Below are 23,543 nucleotides of genomic sequence, written 5' to 3'. Positions count from 1 at the left end.
CTAAATATAGCACAAGGTGCCAGTGTCATAATAAAGGTATGGATAGGAGATTGCAGAGCCCAGAAAGGTGATAATACAGGGGGGATGTAGATGAAGACAAAGTAATGTCTCTCTACCTGACGAACCAGCTGCACAATGTCCTTCTTCTTCCACGCCTTTCATTCATGCAACAAATATGTTCTGAGAAGCACACAAGACTGGCACGGTCCTAGGTATGAGGATATGAGGATATGAGGATAGTCAGTATGAGGATAACTCATTTCCTTGCCTTTTCCAGCTTCTGGAGGCCACCTGCATTCCTTGGCTTCTGTCTCCCTCTGCCTTCTTCAAGTCCAACAATACAGCATCTTCAGATTTCTCTCTGACTTCCACTTTCATGTTCACCAACTGCCTCCTTCTTTCCCTTATAATGACCCTTGTGATTAGATTAGACCCATCTAGATAATCTAAGGTAATCTCCCCATCTCAACACTCTTAGTCACATTTGCAATGTCCCTTTTGCCATGGAAGGTGACGTATTCATAAGTTCTAGGTATTAAGATATGGACATTGTTGGGGAAAGGCGTTACTCTGCCTCCCACGTACATGGAGGAAGTGTAAGAGAGGTGCACACAGGTCACCTAGGATGTGCGTTCCGGGTAGATTGAATCCACAGTGTAAGGATTCCCAGGTAGGACTATGACTAACTGCTAGAGCACAGCAAGGACTCCCCCATGGCTGGTTGAGAGGTGAGCATGAGGAACAGGTATACAAGATGAGTCCAGACAGGTAACACAGGGCCAGTTGGCATAGCACATTCTAGGTCATTGTAAAGATTTTGGCTTTAATTCAAATGATGTATAAAAAGTAAGATGGGACAACAATGGAGATTTTGAGCAATTGATTGGCATACATATATTTATGTTTTAAAATGCTAATCTTCATGGATGCCTTGAGAGTAACCTGTGGAGGGGCAGGTGTGGAAGCCAGGCAATTGTCTCCTTCAATTGTCTTGAAGGAGACAATTTCCACACTCCAGCTGAGACATGATGGTGGATTAGGCTGTTGTTCCCACACTGGTGGTGGAAAGAAAAGGAGGCCAGTCCAGACTATGAAGGTTTTTAGCCTGACAAACGAGTGTGGAGACGATTGTGAGAGGAATATGCTCTTGGATCGAAGGAAGACCAAGGGCTCAAGTGTTGGTCTGCTAAGTTTGAAAAGCCTATTCATATTTCAAACAGAAATGTTGAAATGGCAGGTGGCTCTGCAAGCCTAGAGTTCAGTTGAGAGATCCAGTTTAGAAACAGAAATCTGAGTGGTCTTCAGGCAATGAAGTTAGACAGAATTACCAAGTTTTGGTAGAGAAGAAATTGTTGCACAAGCAAGCCCTGGAGTACTCCAGTTAAGGGACTGGGGAAGGAGACAGGAGGAGATGACAAAGTAACTATACAGGAATTTAAGTACAGTGAGAAGAAATCGTGGAGACTTTGGTGTCATGAAAGGCAAGTGCAGAAAGAGTTAAGGGAGATGAAAATTGGACATTAGATTTACAAATATGCAACACATCAAATTGATGGAGTAGGTTGGCAAAAACCCAGTTGGAGTAGGTTCAAGGATTATGGGAGAAGCAGCAGTAGCACATATACTCAATGCTTTTGAGAAATTTAATTCTTATGAGTAAAATAGAAATAGCATAGTAACTGTGGTAATAGAAACAAGTAAGGATTGTGTTTGTTTCTTTTAAGTTGAGAGGAATGATGTTTGAATGCTGATAGGAAACATCCAATAAACCTAGGAAAATTGATCATGCAAGAGAGGGTGAGAATAATAGCTGAAGGATGACCTTGAGTAATGGAGAGGGCACGGGATTTCGTAGGGGATCCAACTGTATCTGGGAGCACAGACAGTACAACCACAGTGAGAGGAGAGAGGGCAGGATAGATGGGCAGAAATGGTATGCATTGTACTGAGAAATTGTAGAAGTCCTTTTCTTATTTCTTCAGTTTCTTTCAGTGGATTGGGAAGTAAGACCATTAGCTGAGAAAGAGGATGGGTAATGATGTTGAGGTTTGAAGGAGAAGGAGAAGGTATAAGATATTGATCTGGAATAATTAGAGAGTAAATGAACTGAAGAAATATGCTAGGAACACTAGTCTGGACTAAGGATCCAGTCAGGTCATTGCTTATTAATTTAACGTGAAACCAGTTATCAGGGCTGTGTACTGTTCCCTAGGTCAGACACCTTCCTTTGCACAGGCATAGGAAGGCACTTGCATTTAAGCGAGGTCGGGGTTTTACGAAGCAAGTAAAACATAGGCTTCATTGCACATTTTCTGCTTCCTAATCTTTAATAAAGTAAGGAAGTCCCCAACTTCTGTTTGTCATGATCTAGGGATAATTTAAAGTAGAAAAATGTGTCATGAATTATATATGGCAAGGCTAGTTCTAGAGTACCTTGACACATTTTCACAAACTCTTGTTAATTTTCAGAACTCTATATCATAGAATATGATATATAGCCCATGCACAGATATGAAGGGCCATGCCTGAGGTTCGAACAATGACAGGAGAAAGAATTTTGAAGAAAAAGTGGAGTTAAGAAGTGAATTCATTTTCTGGATTTTCATAATTGATTTATTTACAATCATACAAAGTACCATACAATTGACCTATCGATAAGAAGGTTTATGAATAATTATACACTAAGAGACCATCTAAAGTCTGACCGAAACAAGGGGAACAATTAGTAAAAAGTGCATCATAAAAAGGTGGTGGATTATTGATAAACTTAAAAACAGTAGGAGAGTCAAAACATATTTCCTATTACCCAAACCTGCATCTTCATTGGCAGTTATGCCTAAAACAATAAGACATTGATTCATGTCTTGCTATTATATCACCTTACACAATGATTATCTCAACATTTAAATGGTATAATATGTTTTAATTATTACTGGTATTTTTTTTTATTAAAACATCTACTTTAAGTAGATATTTTGTGATGTTTAGATAGATAATACTTTATTTTTAGACATTTCTCCTTTTATGAACACAAATAATTTAAGAAAAAATTTATAATTTTATAATATGAGCCTACAAAATGAGATACTCAATGTAAAATTTAGAAATAGTGTTTTCTAGGCTCAAACCAGAACCAGTTGAGAAGTATACATGTATTAGATGCTTCTGTGGCTTAGTCAATTATACACAACCAATTCAGCATCTGTGATTCCTCCCTGTAGACAGCTTGATTCTGAGATTTCCTGCATCATTGCTCCAGATAACCATCTTTTTCAAGAGTCTAAGTATCTGACTTGGATTTTAAAACATAGCTAAAATTTAAGAGTATAGAGTTCTCTCCATTTGCTATAAATACTGATCAAACCACATATAATTGAGAAGGATATAAAGTCACAAAAATATCAACTTTTGAATATAACAAGAGAAAAGGAAGCTATACCTAATTTTTAACATGTGCAATTTGATTATACCTCATTGTATTAGAGTTGATAAATTTAGGTACCTGCAGCTCCACATCTGGTTAAATTCCAATTTCAATTCCAATGAAGGCATTGGTTCTTTTGTTAAAGTGCTCATGTAAAATCGGGTGGTCTTTACAGAGTGAATTGTTGCCAGAATCAAGATGCCACATACCAGTTGGTCACACAAATGACTCAATATTGCCCCTTATAGAATATGTGCATGTCAATTACGGATGCTGCTGTTTTCATATAGATTAAATGAGCTTCAGTACTAATTTCACTGATTTATAAACTGTGACAATTTTATAGCCTACTTTAAGTACTCTATGCTCATTGGGAAAAGCAGCCTCTATTTAGGACTGTGCGACATGAACGAGCTTCTTTGTAAATATTCAGCAGACCCTGTGCATCTGTGTGGCACGCTAAATGTGCCTGTGGTGGGTACATGGAACTAACTCAGATTAATGTCTTCGCTTGAGGAGAAAGAGAGGTCAACATCAATAGTAAATAAATAAGGCAGATTCAAATCAGAAATACTTCTCCACGAGAAGTAGAAATGCCCAACGCTTTCATTTTGTGGCTACCCAGACAAGAGAAAGAACATAGCTTTTCCTCGTGGTTTAAGATTTTCTTTGTTGTTGTTATGGTGGTTGTTAATGAATACTTAGCACAAGGTAACATAGAGAAGAGGGGCCTGATGAGGAGACATAAAACTCTTCATTAAATACCCTGAGTGACCTTCTTTCCTACCAGCAGTCCCCACCCCCACCCCCCACTTTCTGTACCTCACTCTCTGACATGCCCCCGGGGAGATCGGTTACCATGGACATAACTCAGGTGAGGCTGGGACTCGGCCCCCCACCTCCCCGCACTACCGCGGAGAGCTCCGCCATGGAGAGTCCATGGGGGGGAGGGTGAGCCGTCAGTCACGCGCCCACATCACTGGGCAAGGGGGTTCTCTCCTCCTATGACTGATTTATAACTAAGCAAGGTGTTCTCCTGGGTGATGGCATTTATATGAGAATTTTCACAGCTCCCCCAGAAACAGAGATCTTGTCATAAAACTCAGGAGCAAAGGAGAATGTCTGAACAAAGGCGCCATGGGAAAACTGCATGCTCCCGGTGCTTAGGCATGCACAGAACGTTTTCTGAAGGAGCTCTGCTATAAATTTAAAATACGGCATGTCTGGCAATTTCAATTTTTAACATCCAAGTCCTTAAAGAGCTAGACTTGAGAAAGAGAAGGAAGGTAAATTGTGGATGCAAATGAAGGCCAGCTGCAGCTGTGGGGGAGGGAAAGCATGAAGATAAATGTGTCTGCAGGAGAATTTATAGTAGGTCATTTCGGGTTATTCTCTGATCTGGAAAAACTCTCCCCGGCAGTACCTGAGAGTGATGTAGAGATAGTTTGATTGCCAGAGAACGGTAGTATAGTGTTTGCTTTTCAGAAAGCCCAGTTTTATTGTTATCACAAAAACTGCAGATGTCAATTCAGGACAAGGGAAGATGCTTAGATTCAGAGCTAATTAGCCTAATTATGTGTCCGTGGGGTGCTCCATGAGAACAGTATGGGAGGCTGAAAGCACAGCCAAACTGCTGCTGCCCTGGAACAGCAGCTGTGCCCTCTGCAGAAACCCGGGGTGGCCTGGCCCAGAGCCCCTCCTAGAATGTCTCCCTTTTGGATCACTGGGCAGTGGGAGCTGTCAGATAAGATTCAGAAACACAAGAAGCATGGTGCTTATCTCCAACAAGTCAAACCAGGAAGAGGCTTGGAAAATTGATTTGCTGCCCTCTGAGGCTCAGTGGTGTGAGCCAACAATAAAGTGGACTGTTTAGTAATCTTAGAAGTAATGTCAGAATATGCTCAGCCAGGATGGCTCTAACAAAGAAGGAAGTGCATTTCTTTCCGATCAACAATGGAAACAAAGGTAATCAAGAAAGATAGAAATTAGGCCTGTGTTGCTGTGGGAGTAATTGGTTATAAATAAGATATTACTGAGAGAAAGTAGCATTCAGGCTAATTTTAAAGGTGGTTGACTATGCGCAGTTCATGCACACCTCATCCTCTTGGAAGAACCAAAGTGGTGTGTAGACAATCACACTTTGTATACAGTATCCAAGGAGGAATATAGGAGTTCAACAGAAAAGGAACAGTGAACTCCAAAAACTAGGAATGAGGAAAATAGGCAGCCTGCTTGGCAGAGACCAGCTGGAGACTAGGAGTGAGTCCCCACCAGGAGAGAGGGAGAGTGTCTTTCTGCGGTCTACTTGTCCACTCAATCGTGCAATCCAGGCCATGCGAGAGCACCCTGACCCTCTCAAGCCCTCAATCTAATTTAGGGAGTGGTGGCAGACTGTGAGAAGGAACTGCTCCAGGGGGGGAACGCACCTGGGCCCCATGCCCTTTCTGAAACCTAGGTGGCTAGAGTAAGTTGCCATTCTCCACTCTAGCTTTCAACAGACCGTGTGTACTCCTGGAAACCAGCAGCACCAGTCCCAGGTGTTGGGGAAACTCGGGCTGCTGCTTGCAGAGTCGGGATGTGAGCAGAGGGTGGGCTCCCACAACCAGGACTGAGACTGCCCATGCTATTGGCTGCAGCAGCTGCACTGAAGCAGGGAGACTTGAGCAGGAGAGTGACGTGGACTTGAGCTGGATGGGGATTTCCATGGCTCAGGGCTGATTTGCAGGCCAGGTGTGAACTGCTGGGTCTTACGGAACAAGGAGAAAGCCCCACTGGGACTGGGGTGTGAGAAGTACATCAGTCCCCCACCTCCTGGCCAAGGCTGTGGCCACTGGGAATGGCCTCACCCTCCCTATGGTAGGAGATCAGTACAGCAATGACCCGCTGTCCCTCACCCAAGCATTCCCTGAGGGCCTGAAGGATGGCCCACCCTGACCCATCATAGCTGGTGTGTGCACTTGTCATTGGAAAGCCTGAGAGCAAACTTGCCTGGTCTGGCTTCACCTTGCTTGCCCCCCTCATTGAGACAATGCAGGGTCCAGTGTCCAGAGTGTTGCACTACTCAATCTACCACTGAGAACACCCAAACACTCCTCCTGGGGAACTGAGGTTGAGCATAAACTCCCTACTGCTACCATCTCACCTGTCTTCTACTGGTGAGTACCACCTACTGGCATGGATGGAGGCTGACCTGCATAGCCCGTTCCAACCACTGCCAACACAAGGTCATAGCTCTTGGGGCCCAGCAGAGTATTTCAGCATTGCTACTACCATCACTCACACCATGCTGGCTGTAAGGGACTCAAGAGACCACTCACCAGCCTGTTACACCACTACTACAACTTGTGTTTTAGACAGCCACTGAGAGTCCCAAGAATTGGCCCTCCTGAAACCGCCAATACAGGCTCCAGTGTATGCTGTCCTGGGGCACAAGGATAGCCTACCACTGCCACCAATGAAACCTGAAGGTCAGTCCCACTAGAATTCTAGTCCCTAACACAACTTCACATAGTCTATACCCATAAGAGGACCTCAAACACTGCGGGAACCACAGGTACCACTAACACTGTGTATAGACAAGGAAATCATACAGAGACTTCACTATTGCATGCACCCAGAGGAAAAGCCACGTGTATCCCACGAAAATCATAGTCACATTTTCAGGAAAAACTGAACATCTCAACAAAAGTAAATTCAAAAACAGGAAGAAGCTATTATACTATTACATGAGATGTGCATAAATCAACTAAAGTCACAGGAAATGTGAAAAAACAAGGTGATATGACACCCTCCAGAGGACCACAAAAATTAAGCAATAGACCTTAACCAAAAAGAAATTCTTGAAATCCAAGATTAAGAATTTAAAATACATATTTTAAAGAAGCTGAACAAAATGCAAGGGAAATCCAAAAAGCAGTACAAAGAACTAAGAAAAATGATTCAGGGTATAAATGAGAAATCTTAAAAGAACCAAGAAATTCTAGAAATAAAAAATTTGTTTAAGGAAATACAAAATATGTTCAAAAGCTTCAACAATAGTCTAGACCAAGCAGAAGAAAAAAATTTTATAACTCAAAGACAGGTCTTTTGAAATAATCCAGTTAAACAAAAGTAAAGAAAGAAGAATAAGAAAGAATAAACAAAGCCTTCTATCTGTTTGGGACAACATAAAGCAATCAAATTTAAGAAAAATCAGTATCTATGAGGGGGAAGAAATCAATATATGAAAAAGATACCAACATGTACCGCGTTTCCCCGAAAATAAGACCTACCCATAAAATAAGCCCTAGCAGGATTTCTAAGCATTTGTGCAATATAAGCCCTACCCCAAAAATAAGACCTAGTGATGAGCGTGGCTATGCAGCTTATCTGCACAACCCATGCATTTAGTCACGGAGTAGTAAAGAAGACGAGCAGCCCTTCTCATCTGCCCCATTGTGACAGCTACTATCCCAGAGGTGACCTGAAAGGTGCGGGCAGCCCCACCAACAAGGTCAGCTCCCCCTGTCATGTCCTGGCCATACTGTGCGTGCTTCAAGCTGAGGCTTTGAGGGGAAAATAACACATCCCCTGAAGCCCTGGGGCGTCTTGAGGAAAAATAAATATAAGACTCTGTCTTATTTTCGGGGAAACTTATGGCTGCACTATTCACAATAGCAGTGATTTGGAATCTACTCAAGTATCCATTAATAGATGCATATGTAAAGAAAATGTGGTATATATTCAGCCATAAAAATATGAAATCATGTCTTTTGCAGCAACTTGGATAGAACTAAAGGTCATTATTGTAGGTGAAATAAGGAAGGCATAGACGTCAAATATCACATGTTCTCACTCCTAGGGGGTGCTAAAAAATGTGTTCACGTGGACATAGAAAGTGGAATAGTAGAAAATGGAGACTAGGAAGGGGGAGGGGCTGCGAAGGGGGTGTAGGATGACAAATTAGTTAATGCGTACAATGTACATCAATCTGGTGATGGATACCCTGCAACCTCTGATTTGACCACTACCCAAAATATGCATGTAACAAAATTTAACATGTGCCCCATAAATTTGTAAACATAAAAAAGGCTATTTGAAATAAAAGAAAGGTCACTGTGAACAACAAAAAGAAACATTCAGTATTATCAGTAGTGACCAGAGTTAAAGCAAACTTTATGCGACTATAATGCTTCAAAATTATTACAACTGGTTAGACACCAGAACTATCTCATATCCTCAAGGTAGAAACAGGACATTTAAAGTAATTAAAACTATTCTACTCCTAGCTAGACAGGCATTTCAGCAGGGCCTGACATTATAGTGTCTGTGTATTAGTAGTCACAGAGAGAGTGAGTTTATCAAAGGCAGCTATAGCGGCAGGCTCAGTTCAGGGTGTTGGGTAAACCAGCAAGAGCCTGGCCTAGTCTCCATCACCACGTATAACAATTGGACCAGGCAGGTGCTCTCAAAGCTGGCAGAAGTGGATGGACTGAAGAGGCATTTAGGAGGCAGGCCCTGTGATGCATGGGATGTAGAGGGCAAAGAACGGAGACGAGTTAAGGAGGACACCCACTAGCTTTCTGACCTGGGCAATGCTGTAGAAGGGGGTGCCATTCACAGAGACAAAAAAGACAGGAGGACAAGCAGATTTGGAGAAGACTCACTAGTCATGATGATCATTTTAATTTTCAAACCTGTGTTCACAGTGCCTCTGGGATATGAAAATGGATATGATTGGTAAGAAGCTGAAATATATGGTTACACTTGGTCATGAGAAAGTAAGATAGGACAAAGGGCGTAGTATGAAAGGAGAACAGCAGTTTTCCCTAATGATTAAAACTATTCCATGTGAATAAACCCACCTCAGATCCTCCTGGGTAATTACATCGTCCACTCTCGATTCTTAGGGAAAGAATAATTCCCCAGTGAAGCCTTACCCAAATACCCTATAGAGTGGATTATGTCTCAAGAGCAAGGATTCTTCCTTGGTGTGTGACTGTAGGCACTTCTCTTGTCTTTCCTGTCTCATTTTCCTCATCTGTAAAATGATTACTGATAATTACATCATAGAGTTTCTATAAGCATTAACTGAGATATTTGTTGCATTCAAACAATGCTTATCACATAATAAAGGTTAGTTTAGTATTTTTTAAATAAAATAAAGAGCAGTTCTTGCTGACTCTTACTGAGCAGTGATGATTAATTAAAAGGTTTGGCTTAGTAACTTTAACTTATCCAGAGTCACAATGCAGAACAGGAAGTTAATTGAGACCATGTTGTCAAAGGCAACACAAAGAGTTTCTTCAGGATATATACTAATACTTGTTTCAGTGATTTTTCTATAGCAATGGGTGTTCAAAAGTAATTTATCTTTTCAAAGGAAAAGTGATTTAAAACTAATTTCAGCGTAAGTCTTAAAAATATATTTCTTTTTATTGGTTAGTAAGATGTTATCATAGGGACCATATTTTTTTTTAAATATGTAGAGTTACTAATAAATCTTAGATAAGGAAACCAATTGAATACCATGCATATAATCTTGCCAAGATTAGTAACTAATAGGTCAGATGACAGATGAACATTTTACTAATCATCTACTCTCGGAATTATGTTGGGGATTTGCAAGCATTTTAGAAAAGAGGGAAAAATCTTCCTTCTGATGTTTTAGAGAATATCATTTTGGCAGAGGTAATTCTCAGAATGAAGAAATTTCTAATAGATAGAATAAATCTTCCTGTAAGTTCAAAACAACCCCCCAGTATTTTGACATTATTTCAGAGAATTTGGATAATATAATATTAAGAAGAAAATGATAAATTGTGGTTTAGTTATAGATGGACAAAATAATATTCTTCCCTTTTTTCATATTACATTATCTGCTTTATATTCATCTCATCTTACAATTTGATATATGCTAGTGTCTTTGCATACCATAGGTACTCTATTAATTACTTTTTAGAAAATGAGATTATTCTTTTTCTACAACTATAATCTCTGATAACTTTTCTAACTTTGTTATATATTTCTCAAACACATTTTTAAATAGCTCTTTTCAGTCTATCATATGGATAAAATGATTTATGCCATGTCACGCTATTGGAGTGTTTTATTGTTTCCATTTTATAAAAACTTTAAATAAAATTATAATGAACTCAAGTGTAAAAAAAATAGAGGTTTCTAATAAATATTTCCTTATGATAAATTTCAATGTATAGTATTCTTTCAAATTATAGTATTACTTTATTAATAAGTTTAATACTTTGGGTAAATATTATTAATTTTTCCAGAAGAATTATAATTCTTTTACCTACCTATAATTATAATACTTTTACCTACCTCTGACACTCTGGAAATATGTCTTTTTTATATGCTTTCCATATGCTTAATATTTTAGTAAATGGGAAAATGAAATTTTATTCTCTACTGCTTAAAATTATCTATATGGTTAAAATATTTTCATGTATTTTTGGCCATTGTAATTTATTTTTTGTATTACATGTTTGGCCTTGGTCTTTCCCATTAACATTTTTGTATGTATATATAAATTATATATAATTCATATTTATAAATATATGCAAATTATTTTATAGTAATTTTTGACAATTTGCATTTGCTTTTAATTTCTATTCTTTTTAAATGCATAGAACTTTAATTTTCATGAGGTTTAGTCAAGTTCTCCTTTATCATTTTTTCAATTTCTACATGCTATAAAATACATTTTCATTCTTTCATATTTTTACCTTTTATGATAAACTCTTTAATTTAGGCATACTTTATTTTTATGTAAAATATATGATAGAGTTCTAATTTTATCCATCATGAAATAATCAAACATTTGTCCCAGAAATATTTACTAGATCATACACCTTTTCTGTAGACATTTGAAAGGTGACATGTAGGTACAAGTTTTTACAACTCTTTCCTGCAACACCAATAAAAAGGAAAAAAAGTAAAAATAAAATAAACTATATACCATCAAAGTTGACATTTCTTCAATGGCACCATTGTCTTCACAATTGGGGTTTCTCCTTTCCATATCCTCAATGTCTCTTTCATCATCAAATCGAATTCTTGAGTTTCTGCCTTTAAAGAGTCTCTCATTTCCTGTTTACTGTTCTTCTCTTTCTAATACCCTCATTCCCCATTATCTCTCCCTTGATCAACTTTGTCATCACTGGTATCCTCTCTTGCCAATTTTCACTATATTAAATTTTTACCAATTATAGTTCTGCCACTGTGTTCTCTGGAGACCAAGGTGTCATCAAATTTAGCATTTCCAACATCACAGTTTGCAGATACAAATTTTCCTGAGAAAATCTGATTATTATATAGTTTTTAAAAAATATTTCTATCAAGGCCCATTTTCCTAGATAAGCTTTAGCTCCTTTCAATGTCAACACTTTCATTGGCAAAGAATAGGGCTGGTTCAACCAGAGCCTTTTGGAAGAGGGAAGAAATCCGTACTTCTCTCTTTTTAAACTGTGGTAACCTTGGTGAAGACCCCCCCCCATTCTGCCATGTTGATCCTTCTTGATGATTATTTCCTCCTTCCCTCCACTCTTCCCTTTTTCTAATTCTGAACCAAATTATATTATTGGCCAGGGAGTAACCGCTACTGAAGAAGTAAAAGAAATAGAATTGATTTCTAAAACTTTTATTCATATAATTGGACTGACAAAAATTGTTTTATAAATTGAAATAATGCTTAGAATGTGTTAAGTCAAACAAATTACACAGTTAAAATGTCTGGAGTTCAAAAATTGCTATATTTTCTTACTATAAGGACCTACATATTGCTAATGATAGATTACATTACAAAAGAATTTTTATTTTAAGATGAAAAATGTCTTCACTTTAAAGTATCTCTTCCACATTTAATAGAAACTGAATTAATAAATTCATGTATTATGAAATCAAAAAGAAAAACATTTAATCTTGAAATACTCTTTTTGTAAAATAAATTCAACATGTTATCACATGTTGATAATATTAATATCAGCCTTTTATTTATGTATGTTTTCAGGGTAATCATTTTGTCTTTTTTTTTTTTGTCTCCCCCTCCCACCAAGGGTAATCATTTTGAATAAATGGCAGTAGGTTCCTACAGTTTTTGTCACCTGTTTCTATGTGTGTACCGTGTTATTATGAGTTTGAGTAATGCCACTGTAAAGGAATACATTTCCTTTGGAGTACATTGGAAGGAAGAACAGCAAAGAACCAACTAACGAAAATGGAAAATGAGCAGACTAAAACCATTTACATGTTGCTAAGGAAAAATGGCAACTTAAAAATAATTTAAGGGAAAAAATTAAGAAAATTTAAGGAAAAAAGGGCAGGACAACTGAAGGTGAAAATTTAATAGGTTATTTTGGTAACTTGACAAAATAGTTTTAAAGTATTATTTTAAAGTGTAAATTAAGGGAACAATGAAAAAGAAGACAGATGAGGAAACATTTGCCTTATAATACTAAAGTGTATTTTAATGCTAGCATTGTTTTAGTTAACACTAAAACACTAAAACTAGGTTACTTCTACATTTCTTGATATCTGAGTATATTAATTTTATATGTTTAAATCTTCTGCATTATCTTCTAAAGCTTTATTCTTTTCATGCCATCTGGATTTTATGTTTTTATTGCTATTTTTCCTTCAATGTTAATTGATTTCTGGTTGTGAGCTCATCTTTGCTAGTGAGACATCTGGGTGAGCACTGTTTCTATCATACACATCCTGGCTCTAGCACTTATCATCTGGGAATGGATGCCAGATGCTGTGTTCATGGACAGCTGTCAGAATATGGGGGCTTCTTGTGTGGGCAGCCACCAAGAAGACTCATAACCTTCCATGGGCATCCTGCCCAAATGCCCACTTTCATGGCTCAGATCCAGAGCTTGGAGCCTCATCTGCTCTTGTTTCTGTGGCTTGGCCATAGCCAGGTGATGGTGTTAAGGGAGAAGGGCAAAAGTTGAGTATCTCACTTAGCTTGGTTTTGTATGTGGTTTTCTGAACTGAGAGCAATCCAGAACTCTTCACTGTCTGTGTTTTGAGCTCTGTTGTTTTTCTATCAATCCACACACTTGAGCTCCTATATTATAAGTTTCTAATTCTCCACCTCTTGTAAGTACATTGAGATTACATCTAAGGCCCACTCATATATTCCAGGATAATCTCATCTTAAGATCCATAATTAAGCTCATCTGTGAAAAACATATAATGTAACATTCACAGGTTGCAAGGATTAGGATCTGATACCTCTGAGAGGCACCATTCATCCCACTACACCTAATAATTATCTTTTGGGTTTTTCAGTTTTCGTATGAATTTACTTTTTCCTTTTCCCCTCTTGGTTTTTACATTAATGATAATATTAATAAAATTTAAAAAATAAATGCTGCATATAATATATATATTATTCAAGATAATCATAGAATCATATATATCTACTATTTCTTTGTATATTCCATCTCCCATCTGACTCAGTCTGAAATAACACAGTTACTAAAATTGTATATTGTAGATACTTGAATGGAAAGATAGATTCATAGGTTAGAGTAGTAAAATAGAAACACACCCAAGCATATATAGGAGTCTGATAACATGATATAGAAAAAATTTCAAATAAGCATGAAAATGATGAATTATATTTGGTAAGTGGTATTGTGGCAATTGGCAAGTTATTTAGAAAAATACGTAGAGATATAACTATTATTTGTCTGTTTCTCTTTACTAAACTCAGTTCCTGGTGGAGTAAATATTTAAATGTAAAAATAGAAGATCATAAGAAACACGTAAGAACAAAGAAATAAGAGAATTTAGGTGTATATAGATGGAAGTAAATAATATGCTTAAATATTATTTAAATAAATTGGGGTATGTCTTTAAATAACATTTGATTAATTAAATAATTATCCTTTGGTGGAGTAGGACTTTCTAAGCTCCCAGCTAAAGATTGATACACACATCTCTTAAAAAGAAGACAGAAAAATGCTCAATTAGTGTTTTAAATGGTATATCCAACTAATAATTTAAAAATTACAGATCAAAACAACAATGAACTCAACTACTTGGGAGACAGGAGGTGGGAGGATAGCTTGAGCCCAAGGTTTTGAAACCAGCCTGAGCAGTACAGCAAAACCCTGTCTCACAAAAACCAAAAACAACAATAACCAACAAGCTGAGGCAATTCCTCAGACTGGTAATTCCTCAGGATTCTCAAAGTATCAAATGACAGAATATCCAACTAAGAGTGGTTTAAACAATAAAGACATTTATCATTGTAAACAATGAGAAGCCCTGAAATCAGTAATTTCAGAGTTGTTGCAGAGGCTCAGTTACAACATTGAGGACTCAGGCTCTTCACATATTTCTGCAATTAAGTCCTTGATTTAATTGGTTGATCCCTGTGCATGTTCTTTGAGTTCTTTGAGCATCAATGTGAACAAAATATCCATTCAAAGTTATGTGTATTAATTAGGGAAAAACATTTTCCTGAACCTCCTCCACCCCAGAATATCCCCCTAGAGGTCCAGATGGTCAGAGTATGCTCACGTCCTGGCTCCAGGAGACTCTGAAAAGCCGTGTCTGCATATTAAGCCTCTGTAGTGGGAGGCAGACCCTCCCAGGGAGCTTCCAGATGTTTACATCAGGTGAGGGGAGGAGTCCCAGGAGCAGCACTTTGTGCCTCAGTGTCTGGCGTGATCTGTTTCTGATGAACAATTTCTGGAATTTAGACCTCTAAAATGGAAAATAATGAGAAACAACATCTTAGTATCTGAGGTATAATAAATAATATGAAAGATGAAATATGGGAAGAAACACATTTCATAAGCATATGTTTTAGAAAATAGTTTTCTATTACAAATATATTATTTAATTGAAAAGTGTATTAACTTTTGCAACAGTAAAACACATACCTATTAGTGAGAAGAAATAGTAACCATTACATATTTAATGATACCAAACAATGAATGTATTTTTTTGACATTTTTATTCCCAATCTTGGAACATAAAATTTATGCATTTACTTAAAATGGAAAAAAACAGATATCACACAATAATGAATACATGCATTTTTTATCTGCAAGAAAATCCTTATTGATCTTCAGGTGTGGCAAAAAATCACTTCCCAGGCAAATTTCCTTTAATAGCATTTTCAGACAAAGAAGGAAGTGATGATGTGATATGAGTTTTGAAAAGACTTCTTGGTGTCATCTGCTTACCTTTGAGATGGCATTTTGTCACATTTTTGTTTCAACTAATATCTTTGAAGTGTCTTGTAAGTGACCTTTGTTAAATGTAATTTATGACGTTTTTTTCCTTCACATGGAACAACCTTTGAGTGAGCCATTTCCCACCCACTCCTGAGGACCTATGGCCCTTTGTATGTGTCATGGAATTCCCAACCAGACCGGTCCTACCACATGATGTTACATATTCTCCACAAATCGATTGATAAAAAAAATACTTTTCTCCATATTTAAATCAGTATTTCTAGAAATGATTCTTTTAATTTAATTATTCTTTTTGGGGACATTCTGATATTGATACTTAAACACAAATGATCTTTTATTTTGCCTACTTTTAAAGAGAAAATTTTGCAACATGTATCAAAATATACAATGAATATGTCTTCTGGTCCAGGATTCCATTCCAGCTATTCATTCTAAGGAAATATTTGGCCTAGTGAGCAAATGTAAAAATTGATGTTTTATCAGTTGGAATAGATTCCATCGAATAGACTATGCTGCAGTAACAGACACCAAGCATCTTAGCATCTTAAAAATGACAAAGTTTATTCTCTGCTTCTGCTGCATGAACTTTGCAGGTAGGCTGGGGGTTGGTGGGGTGGGCAGCTCTGCTTTCTACCCTTCACTCCAAGACCCTAATCTCAAATGTTATCATCATAGAAGAAAAAAGATGATTCTTGAGAGATGTAAGGTGGCAGTTAGCGCTGTAGCCTAGAAGTGACAGACGGCGTTTCCCGTAACATTTCACCTCACCCACTTGCCCAGTGGGACTGGACCAGGCAGTGAAATTCTACCCTGTGCTTAGAATGAGGGAGAATCAGAAAACTCTGTAGTCAACAACTCTACTAACTATTGTAATTGTGCCTCTGGGTTTTCTCTGTATGTTAAAACAATCGACATCTATCAAAACAGTTATCGCTGATGGTTAGTTAGGTAAGTTATTTTATATCCAAGGCACTGGAATCCTATTATTTATAATGCTACCATTTATAAAGTGATTTAAGCCAAAAATTATTGACATAAGTGATTTCTGGTAAATTCTGTTGGGAGAATAAAACACTCTTAGTTTGTATATAATATCTAGTCCTACTTAATTAAGTTCATAAGTGGAAATACATAAGGACACAGAAATAGCTATAGAAAGAAGGTCAGATGCGGTGTGTGCTGTCAAGGAGGATGTACTTGGGTAAGGACAGGGATTGTGCTATAAAACTTTTCCCAAATATTTTCTTATTTTCTATTAAAAGGTATATGTTATTTTTGTAAACAAATACTCCACACTGGCTTGGATTTGATGGCTGTTAATTAGACTTCCTATTCTGACTATGAATGACCCTTTTAAAACTATCACTATCTTTCCACATTCTCTTTGCTCAAATGTGGGAAATCAGTCCATTAAAATATTGATTTTATAATCAGTCAATTAAAATATTCCATTATTATTTTAGTAGACTTCTTTGGATTTTTGTAAAAAATAATCTTGCTATTTAATATTAATGATATTTACATTAACTCCTTTCTCACAGTCATTCTTCTTACTTCTGCTTGCCATCTTCCTGAAGTGATTTGGGCTCATAGAATATGTTAAATAATGGTGGGATAGGGCAGAGACTGGTATTGCTCCAGATATCTTCCCATAAATAACACTGTAGCCATACAAAATGTATGATACAGCTGTTTCCATCATTCAACATTGACCAGTGCAAGAAAGAAATTCCTGGGAAAAGGGAAACGCTCATGGTGCTCCTCAGTCACCCCAGCTCTTGCCGGAGGACACTTTCTCAAACATGGCACCATGGGCTGGAGTCCAGGCAAAGCCCAGAGTCCCGCGGGACTGCGGAGGCAGGTCATGGTCTGAGCAGAGGGAGGAGGATAGAGGCTGGGCCCTCAGGTTCTGGTGGCACACATGAGGTCAAAACACCAGAAACCTACCAGAGGGTGGCCACTACTGTCTGAGAATAAAAGAGAGATTCTAGGGTTTATCTAGTCTAGAGTCTCATCTGGTGTCGCTAACCCCTCATCAACACCAGGGCGACCCAGCTGAGACTTCACAGAGGCCATGCTTTGGGAGCAAGGATCACATCCTAGAGCAAGGCCTACTCTGAACCCATCCTGACAAACCTTAAAGACCCAGAGGAAAGGGAGAGGTAGGATGTGGAGAATTGCTAAGGGCCTTGGGAACACCTTGGGTCTTCCACAGATCCTCCTTAACAAAGTACGAAAGAGGTTTTCACAAGTTCAAGGGATCTGCCAGTAATTTATGCCTACTAAAACAAAAAACCCTACATTCTTCAGAGAAAGATAACAAGATAACCAGCTTCAATGTCTCTATAATATCATCTTCAATGTATAATAAACAGTAAAATACTCCTAAAAATTATATGTGTGTGTACATATATGTGTATATGTATGTGTGTATATATTCCAAGTGAAGAATACAATAGAAAAGCATCCATGGAATGACTCAGATATTAGATTTATTCAGAAAAGACTAAAACAACTATTACATGTATATTCAAAGAATTAAAGGAAGCTATAGTCTTAAAAAGGGAATGGGAAATACTATCAGGGAACTGAAAATTTTAAAAAGAATAAAATGGTAAATCTAAAACCTAGAAGTTCAATAACTACAACAAAAATCACAGTATGGGTTTAACAACAGGCTGGATATGGCTGAAAAAAAATATTCATTGATTTTGAACAGATCCATAAGAATTTTTAAAACTGAAGAAGAAAGAGAAAAACGATTAATGAAAAATGAACAGAGCCTCAGAGATTTGTGGGGCAACATCAAACACTTTAGTATACGTGCAATTCAAATTCCAGAATAAGATGCTGGGAATGAGTCAGAAGTTGTTAAAAGGTATAGACATTTCCAAAAATTACTGAAAAACATCAACCTAGGGTTCTAAAAACTCAGCAACCCAAAGCAAGGTAAAGACCAAGAAAACCACCTGTGTACTCCACATTCAAGCTGCAGAACCCCAAACACAGAGAGAAAATTGGAAACCAGCAAGAGAGAAAAGAGACACTGCTCCTAGGGAAATAGTGATATCAGTGGCAGCTTTGGAGTGTTAGGAAGAACAACCACAACCACCATGCCATCCCAGAAGTCTATGTCTGGTGATGACATCCTTCAAAAATGGCAGTAAAAAATGGACATTTTCAGATAAATGAGAGCTGAGAGGTTTCCTTGTTAGCAGATGTTCACGAAAGAAACGCTCAAGGCTGTCCTTCCAGCTGGAGCGAAACGATGCCAGTGGGAAATGGATCTACAGCAGGAAGAGCAGGCTCTAGAATTGCTGGGTGACCTTCCCTAGGGCCCTGCCACTTACAGATGGCAGAGGCAGAAATGAAGCCCAGGGCTCTCAACCCACAGCTCTGTTCATTTCATACAGGGCTGCATGAGTAGGAGACCTAGACAGTTTGCAAACCCCACCTAATTAACTAAGCCAGAGGATTCTGTGCTGCTTACAAAGAGATCCAGAGCTCCCTTAAGTGAGGAAATGCCTCCACAGGCTGTGAGCTCTGGAAACACAGGGTCCCAAATCTGGTCTCCTGGTTCAAACATTTAAATCACCATCTATTCTTTCAAAATAAGAGCAAAATATCTTCTCTCTCCAGACCTGTTACGTTTTTTACTGCAGTTGTTCATAAATTCTTCAACAAGCTACAAAACAACTATGAGTTTGAAAATTGCAGAACAAATAGTAGAACACCTAGCAACCCAGAATCTATACCCTTCGAATCTGGGGACTTCTGTAACCAAAACACACTAGGTGAATTATAATTTCTTTAAAGGAGGTAAAGAAATGTAGCAAAACCAACAATAATAGTTGTGATAGGCAAATGTATCCTGTTGTTTACTATAATGGCAAAGCTGCTATTATGTTTGGTGAGGGCTGTTGATTTCGGATACATATTCATTATCACGTTGTAGAAATGTGCTTCTATCTCTGGTTTATAAAGCCCCTTTAGTGAGACTAACATGGTGAACACAGCTTATATTAGCTAATGTTCTACCCCAAACTCTGCCAGCACGGACTCATAAAAGTGCAGAAGATAGTATGTTATTATACATATAGAAAATACCATATTGGATAACATAAATACATGTTCACATTTGTATGCATATCTGTATGTGTCATATAATGTATGACGGAGTTGGCAATATACATCTCGCATCAGTGGAAAAAGGAGAAACTATTTAATAAGTAATACTGGTTATTAAAACACCCCCCTACACACATACATGCAAAACCTAATTATTTACATGTTCCTAAGTAATTGAATAAAAAAAAACTAGGTAAATAGTAACCAAAAAAAAAGTTGGTACAGCAATATTTAGATCAGAAAAGTATTTGGGCCAAAACCAGTATTAAGTATAATCATCACTGAATAAAAGGAAAAATTCACTGGAAAGATATAAAAATTCTATGCCTGTTTTACTCTAGCAAGAAAGCCCAATCATAAAATTAAAATTTTAAGTAAAATCGACAAACCCAGATTATAATTTTGGAGTATTTATCATATTAACATCAAAATGATAAATCAAGCTGGCAAAAAAATGTAAAAATAACTTTAAAAGAATCAAATAAGGCAATAAACAAACCTGGCATAATTGATATATTTAGTCTTTCATCCCACAATTAAAGAGAACTTTTTCTTTTCTTTTTCAAACACAAATGGGAGATTTGATCATTTGTGACCTACAGAGAACCAATGGGCTCCTGCAAAGGAATTGTTGATGTAGGATCGGTCCTATAATCATGAAATCAGTGAGTTAGAATTCAATAACAAATCATGGCAAAAGTCTTTATGCATTTGGGAAATAAGCATTTTAACCAGAGTGTATGTTGACTTTTGTAAAAAGAATTGACATCAAATGACCCCTGATCTTTTGAATGGATGACTTAGTAAGCAGCAGTTGTTAGCCTCATGGTGTGACAGGAGGGAGCCCGCCTGGTCACAGTGCATGTCTCTGTGGCTACAGTGTTCAGTATTTGTTCTCATCTCAATACTTGTAAAAATGAGTAAGTAGATAAGTAAACAATTACTTTGGTAGGTTTAAGTATCAGGGTTAAGCCAATGCCTTGTAACAAATATACATTCTGTCTTTTTGCACAGTTTGTGCAGCATTGGAATTCCCTGATTGTTGAACGCCTTGAGTAGCTGGTATTTCTGGTTCACCCAACTAAGTCCCTTAATTTTTCATTCACTCTCGCATTTTTGCAGTTAACCGTTTCACGCCTTTTCCTTCCCCCTCGGCCCTTCCCTGGTTCTCCTTTCAGTTTACAACCTTTTTCTGGTTCACTGAAAAATTCTGGGGCATAAAAGAGAACTTCCATGAACTCTCATCACCTTGTCTCCAGCCGCTCAGCCCCTGCGGCCCTTCCCTGTGTTGCAAGAGATGAACTGAGCCCAAGGCAAACCTCCACTGTGCGCCAGCTCTGTCCTCTCTTACTGACCCACTTCCCCCCGGCCACAGCCCCTCCCTCTCCGACAGCACCAACTGTGCTGCAGCAACACCCCACTCACAGAACAGCTGCTGGCTGCACTTGCCCCCGCCGCCCGGTTTGACTTCCCACTAGACAAATGCTCCTGCCGTAGTGCTCTCAGCACTTCCCTTTCCTTACTCTGTCGGATGTGCACATGCTCAGACTGGTGTCCAGTCCTTTACTTCACTGAACCAGGTCGCGCCAAGATGAGCAGTGACCTCTACATGGCCAAAGTGAGCAAAGACTTGGCATAAGAAACTCTGAATTCATCTCTTTACTCTCATACTCTTGTTGGGCTCCTCTCATTCTGTGGTTTCAAATATTATTTATAGGCTGACAGCCTCCAAATTTGCATCTTCATTCTCAATAGCTCCCCTGAGCATCAGACGTGCATATCCAATTACCAACCTATCACTTCCACTTAGATGTATAACACACAACACTAACGGACCATGTCCAAAACTAAATTCCAGAATTTCTTTCCACTCCAATTCTGCTACCCCGAAAGGACCTCCCACATCGATAAGCGGTGTCCAGGCTCCAGACCCGGAGTTATCCTTGACTCTTCCCACGTTCAACCCATCAGCAGATCCTCTCAGTTTTACCTTTAAATTAGATCACGCTTGCTGCCCTGGGCCAGTCCGCTATGTCTTTCTTCTGAACTATTATGTCACAGTAGCCTCCAGTGAAATACAGACTCCTTCTCCTCATACACAGTTTATTTTTCACTCAGCAAAGCCACAGTGGCTCGGATTGTATTTCGCCTGTGCTCAGAACCTCCAAGGACTTCTAGTCTCTCTAGGATTCCAAGTCAGAGATTCTGCCCCAGCCTCCACATACCTGCAGGATCCGCCCTTCCCTATACCTCCCGCCTCAGTTCTGCTGTGTCCTCCTCCACCCGCTCATCTGTGGGCCTTCCTTTACCAGATCCATTCCTGCCTTTTTACTTTCACTTGCTATTCTCCCTTCCTGAAACCTTTTCCTCTGGATATTTCCATACTGTGGAAAAGTACCTGGAAAACCATTTGTGATCCGTCAGTGTTATCTAAAGGAATGAACTTTCCACACTCTTTTCTTCAATTCATGCGCAAATGAATGAGCATAAGTGGCCGTCCGTTCAGTGATGTGGCCAGCAGCTTTGCAGCTATGGACTGGCTCCATCTTCACTGCCCCCTGCCCACCTGGGGAGGAGAGAGGCAACGGCCCTCTTTCTGAGCCCATCAGAGGTTTATGGCAGTTTCCAGTTCAGCTGGATACTGATGGTAACTCAAAGAGTAACCATTTGTCACCTTTCTGTCTAATTAATGGATTAGCTTTTTAGGGGATGCGATTTGCAAGTGTGAGGAAAGGGAAAGTTGAGAATCGGAAAAGGAAATGAGAGCGTTCTGCCTTAATAGTGAACAAGGATCTAGTGGTGGGTGTAAAACAGAGAGGAGAGGGATGGAGGCCAAAGGGGACACAGAGACAAGGGCCAGGGAATGTGGTGGAGGGCTGGAAAGTGTCCCAGCTCAGAAAGGCCAAAGACTAGACTCTGGAGGGAAAACATCTCATACACAATTTTATGTTGGGTCAACTGTGATGTAACTCATTCCCTTCCCCCATACATATTCAGATAAACCTGCTATCTTCACTTGCACAAGAGTCTTTGTTTGCTTGTGTTTGTTTATACGGGTGTGAAGAAAAGTGACAATTTCAAGCTGGTTTCACATCAGAAGAGCAGGATCAATGCCCAAAGGATTTGAGAAAATCCATAAACTTCACTCTGGAAACCACAGTGTGGATCCAGGCGTGGCCAGGAAAGGACAGAAGCTGGGGATCACTTAAGTTATGGTGATAGCATTGACTTGCTGTGCGGTGTAGAAGCTGCGCACACACAATTCCATCTTTACCTCTAGGGACAAAGCTAACATTTAAATTATTATATAAATAGGCAAAGCAAACAAGCTTTAATTAAATAGTGAAATAGAAGACTGGGATCTAGTCTTACTCTTCAATTTTAGGAAACCACAATTCATTATATCTTCATTATAGAAAATGTCCACACACACTGTCTCAATGCAATCACTGTGAGTGTATAATGCATAGGTAGATATTAACCACAAAAAAATCCATTCACTAGTGCATAAGGGCAATTCACTTTGATAGCTTAAAATATTTAAAAAAATCATATTTGGGACTTATGGGTAATTCCTGCCAGTACTTTTTCCCCTAAATAGTGAAGATAAAAAGTCATTTGAATTGCAAATGAAGTCCATAGACACCTTTTTCTAATCATTTAAATGTTAGTGATGTTAATGTTTTTACTATTTTAGAGAACAGAAAATTCAAATCTCTGAAAGTAAAAAATAAAGCACATTTTAATTATTCATAAGCTGCATTTATTTATATTGTTAG

The sequence above is a fragment of the Microcebus murinus genome, chromosome 5 (assembly GCF_040939455.1).
Source record: "Microcebus murinus isolate Inina chromosome 5, M.murinus_Inina_mat1.0, whole genome shotgun sequence".
In the NCBI taxonomy this organism is placed as follows: Eukaryota; Metazoa; Chordata; class Mammalia; order Primates; family Cheirogaleidae; genus Microcebus; species Microcebus murinus.
Note: the sequence above shows the minus strand (reverse complement) of the source record.